The sequence below is a fragment of the Miniopterus natalensis genome, chromosome 14 (assembly GCF_054644295.1).
Source record: "Miniopterus natalensis isolate mMinNat1 chromosome 14, mMinNat1.hap1, whole genome shotgun sequence".
Taxonomy (NCBI): Eukaryota; Metazoa; Chordata; class Mammalia; order Chiroptera; family Miniopteridae; genus Miniopterus; species Miniopterus natalensis.
In genome coordinates this window covers 51,153,690-51,159,066 of record NC_142094.1, presented here as the reverse complement: position 1 = coordinate 51,159,066, position 5,377 = coordinate 51,153,690, and the positions used below count along the sequence as shown (strand labels likewise).

The 5,377-nt window shown below is 40.1% G+C and overlaps 1 long non-coding RNA gene across 1 annotated transcript in view; it reads left to right on the top strand.

Moving 5' to 3' along the window:
- The first annotated feature begins 117 nt into the window (after nt 1–117).
- LOC107536462 (uncharacterized) overlaps nt 118–5,377 on the top strand; it is an 81,854-nt gene continuing 76,594 nt past the window's right edge. The window contains exon 1 of the long non-coding RNA XR_001603139.2: nt 118–184. This is a non-coding gene — a long non-coding RNA (uncharacterized LOC107536462). The remainder of the gene's footprint in view (nt 185–5,377) is intronic.

Below are 5,377 nucleotides of genomic sequence, written 5' to 3'. Positions count from 1 at the left end.
GCTCTGGTAGCCCAGGCCCGTTTCGCATCCGGCGTCGCACGCTAATGACGCAACGCCCGAGGAGCGCGCCCGACTCCAACGCTGCGCGGATTGGAGGGTGGTCGCAAGGGCCTGTGGGAGTTGTAGTCCACGGCCGGCGCGCGCGGGCTGAGAGGCGGCGGTCCCTTCTGAGGGCGCTGAAGGAGTAAGTGGTTTTTCTCCTCTCGTCACGTTTTGCTCTTTAGATAGTGTTAGTTCGGTGTCATTTAGAATTGCAGGCCCTAAGCTGCCGAACCCGAGCACCAAGTCTGTATATCTTCGGCGGGAAAGCTCTTCTGCATCCCACCTGCCCTCCGCCCTGAGACCCGCCTCGCACGATGAGTGTTGTCGGACAATTGAGGCTTTTCCTCGTTGTTCCCCCAAGTTTCCTTACAGCCCCCCTTCCCTAGTTCTGTCCTGACCCTGGGCGGTGGGCAGGGGAGGGAGGGGGTGGGCAGGGGAGGGGAGGGAGGGGAGGGGAGGGAGGGGAGGGGAGGGAGGGGAGGGAGGGGTTGGGGAGGGGAAGAGGGGTGAGGAGGGGAAGAGGGGTGGGGAGGGTAGGGGAGGGAGGGGGTGGGGAGTGGAGGAAGGGCAGAACTAGGGGTGAAAGACAATACTTCCATTTGAATCTTCCACAAGCCCAGTGCGCAATCAGAGTTAATTTGATTTCAAGAAAACAAAGAAATGGATATTCCTTGCACATTTTATTTCTGGGATGCTGGGGAGCAGCCAAATTGATTCCACTCTGCTGTCAAGTCTCTATTTCTTGGCATCAGAGGCACCAAGCCCTAATTTTCTGAAGTAACCAATATCTCCTACCTCGGTCCAGCCTCGAATTTGCAGGTTATCGTATTAATATATGTGCGAGTTAGGATTCTTTGGTTGGAAGCGGCAGAAATTGATTCATACCAGCTTAGGATTTTATCGGAAGGATGTATTTTTCATGACTTATCAGAAGTATATTGGAACGTTTTGCAGAATCCGGGAAGTTCTCTCTCTCTCTAGGCCTCTTTCTTTCTCCCTCCCCTCACCCCAGCACCCTCCTTTTATGTCACCCTCTTTTAAGGCCTTCTTTTCCCCCCTACTCCTCATTGCACATTCTTGGTTTAAGCCATCCTGTTCCGACCCAATTCCAAAAATATTCAAGATGAAGTCAGTCCGGCCCACCTACAGAACATAAGTGTTTTGTTCATTTTATCCGGCAACCACTGTACTTTCCTCACTCACTTTCCCACTTGGTTTTTCTCCGTAGCACGTTTCATCTGACATACCAAATGTTTACGGACTTTGTTTAATGTATTATTTCCTCCATCAGAATGCAAGCTCCACGAGGAGTTTGTGTATGTTTTTATCCATTGCTATAGCTCCAGGGCCTGGAGTAGTGTCAGATCTAGCACTCAATAAATAGTTGTTGAGCAAATGAATGAATAAACATGGCAGCTCCAGCAGAAATCATGTGGGTAGAGGGGAGTTAGTGCCAGTTCCCAGAAGACTAGAGTGCTGAACACATAAAATAAAAGATGTATATGTTCCCAGCGTAACTTGTCTCATGCAGCCTCAGATGCTTTTATCTCCTTTCATATGTTTGGAACTGAGGCAAAGAGAGAATAAAATTATCTAATGCTTTATAATAAGACTCCACCTTTCTACACCAACATCCCTGCTGCCCTCAATGACCCATGTGCCTCCAAGGGTTGTTAATTAACAAGACTCAAAAATTGATAAGAATTTCGGGTTTTATTCCAGATTTGTCACTGGCTCGTCCAGGGTTGCATTCCTGGGGCACTTATCTGATCCTTGCCACAGGCATGGATGCTTGGGAAGGTCATTGCTCATCTGTGCAATTTCCTATAAATGGTAGAATCATAGAAAATAGTGCTTTATGAGAACTTATGGACCATATAGTCCCAAGCCCCTCATTTTAAAACTGAAGCACCAAAAAAAAGGGTGTTTCTTATAACCAAGAAGAATATGATGGAGATGCTCAAATCTATACCATGGACTTGAGAAAGGCATATCTATATTTTTTAAGTTCAGAGAAAAGATAGGGCATGTTTCATTGTGTGAAACCTGAGAGAGCTGGGTAAAAAAAAAAAAAAAAAAAAAAATCTGCTCCCTATGCCATTGTGAATTATCTTAATAGGGATGGTAATTAGAGAAACCAGCGGTTGGTTGCATTTGGGGCTCTGCTCTGAGCTTGTGTACCTAAAGGAAAGATGTTATGGTTTTTATACAGGTAGACTTCTAAGAAAGTTTTCTTTCTAAGGTATAAATAGTTTTAATTTTGACCATACATTTATTTTATAAGTAGGAAAAATGGTAGCAATAAAATAATTTTTTTAATTAAGCAAAGAATTTTTTTAAAGGAAGGATAGACATCTGTCAGCCTGCCCTCCATCTATGAGTCTGTCTCTATTTTGCTGGTTAGTTCATTTTGTTTATTAGATTCCACATGAGTGAAATCATGGGGTACTTGTCTTTCTCTGACTCAGTAACCACTAACCAATACAGATAGACTAGAGAGCAAAGTTGAATTTAAATGAATTTTTACAGAGAGTAGCATTAAACCCTAGACTATAGCTGCTAAAAAACAATGTTCAAGGGCAAGTCATAGGAAACATGGTTTAGAATTAACCTAAATGAAAAAGTTTGGGTGATTCCAGCCTGTAAAATGGCCACCAGAGCAGCTAATGTAATCTTGGAAGCAGTAACAGAATTACTATGTCTGAAACGGCAATTTTTAACCCTTTATATCTCATGGCACACATAACGAATTACTAAAATTCTGCGACACACCAAAAAATGTATTTTTTGCCAATCTAACCAAAAAATAATTTTGTTTCATTCACACTGAACAGCTATTGTTGTATTGGCTGCTGTCATTTTTTTTTTTTTTAATTTGACAATCTAAGGGAAAAGAGGTCAATGCCCCTGACTAAATACTGTAGTCAAGCATTGCGTGTTTTAAAAATTCTTGCAGCACACCAGTTGAAAATCGCTGGTTCAGAGTGAGGGAGGTGTTATCCGGCCCTGAGAGCATGGCTGACTCGAGGCAATACTTCATACTCCAGATCTTTCCCATCTCGACGATTTTTTGTCCTCTTCTCAGTTTCATAACAAGCTATCTGATGAACTATCCCTAAGAAGGTATGGTGTTAAATCAAATAAAACCGCCACTTTTGTAGGTCGAAATGTTTGCGTATCAGCAATTTAATCTAATACTAACACCTGGTAATAGTTGATATCAGCAATTTAATCAATACTAACACCCGGTAATAGTTGAAGGCATCGCTTCTCTAGGAGTATTTGGGTTTTAGCAGAGGAACCTAGGAGACAGCAGTCTAGATTAGGAAATGGAGATCTTGTGAACATGGAAACATTCCGATGCTTGCCAAATCACACCATACCCAGCCTACATTTTCTTGGCAGCTATTCCATTCAGCTATACCCATACCTCTTTATGGTATAGTCAACTCATCCTTTCAAATAAATTAATACCTCTCAGCTGACTCATTTGGCAGTAAAAGCTTGTTCACCTGCTAATGCATTAGCTGGCTCACGTGACCTCTCTATAAAAAAGGCACAGTTTCATATTCATAAGCAAAAAGAAGAAGAATGCCTTCCTTCCCCCAAAGTAGGAGTTCAGGTTAAATGAATGTGAAAATTGTATAGAGCAAAGAAGTAGAAAAGAGAAGACACGATGCAGAAAGACCAGAGATGAAAGAGAGATTTTACAATGTATAAAATACGTTGTTTTTTAGATCCATAAGAGATCCCTGTAATTACGCCTGAGCTCTCGTAACATTTATTCAAAGGGCATGTTGATTCCCTGCAATATACACAATGTTGTCAAGCTATATTAAGGACATTTAATACATTTTCAAAGTAGACCAGTATATACAATTATAAATATTGAATTTTCCTTAAATGACATTAATAATGTAAATATTTATATTTTAACATAAACTAAATATATGTGATCTTACATATTAGGTAAATTATAAATACAATAAAACATATTATTCTGGGACTGGTCAGATGTTGTCTTGAATGTTGTCTAAAGCAACACAGTATATCTGATTGTTTTTATGTTATTTATTGTTTTTATGTTATTTTGTGTACCATGATTCATTGGTACAACAAATGTTTATTACACACTTGCTCTGGGATAGGCGCATGAATTAACTTTTATATCGACCACTACTGCAGATAAAGTCATTTATCAATATCAGTTTTTAAGTAGCCTCTGAGGACTTGAAATATTTAAAATATTCACATTCCTGTACAAATTGTCTTCGTTGATTAATCTATGCTATCTTAAGCTGGGGAGACGTCGTTCTGTGACTTCAGTTTTCTTTAAACGTTTAATAATGTTCTCCACCTGAGCAAGGGTTTAAGGCTGGGCCCAGGAACAGAGGTGATGGATGTTTCCTATTACCAGGGGGAATGAAAAGCCTGGTTTTCAGCATGGACTATGCCTGCGGCTAGCTGAGGAAGAAGGCTTTACCCCCCTGTCATTTGATATCTCGTAAGTCCTGAAGGCCTCAACCTTTCCGATTACTACTTAATTGAATTTGGAAAATCATGATCTTCCTTTAAATATTGTACAGGTTTTTAAATGTAAGATTTTTTTTTTTTTTTTTTGGCTTAAAGAAGGTTTGGATACATTCCTCCTAATCTGTGACTTGGTGTCTATTCCATAACTTTTTTTTAAAAATCGGAATGTTTTGGCCAAGTTAGAGAATAAAAATATGTCCTTATTTTTGGAGCCAGGCCACACCTGCTTAAGTTTCTTGATTATGCAGATACGCCTTCCCTCCAGCATGCCTTGATTCATGTGGTTAGCCTTAAGTTGGAAAAACAGTTCAGGAAAAGCAAAGTTTGAGTACGAAATCCTAAAATTACTTTTTACTGTTTAACATTGAATAACATATTTTATGCATTTATTACCCTATTGACTTTATAATAATAGGAATCTCAAAAGTTCTGACCTGCACCCACATCTTATATCCACAATATTCTTTTTTCCTTCCTATATATTTTTCTTTTTTTCTATTCTACCCTCCTACTTTGAACAAGTACTAATTAACCATGAATGCCCTGGGCAGTCATCTCCCTACCACCTCGAAAAAAATTAAATTTACTTGTACTTCACAGAATTTCTGAAAAGAAAGAAAACAATTTTCCCTTAGTTCAGTTAAGATCATCCTCAAACTTAATGTTGCTGGGCCTCCATCTGTTTCTTAAACTGAACAAAGGGAACTTCAAGTTCACATCTGGTTTGCGAATTGACCAGAACAACCTCGGTCAATGGCTGAACTGACTTGTTTATCCTGCTAAAGGTTATATCCAGCCTGTA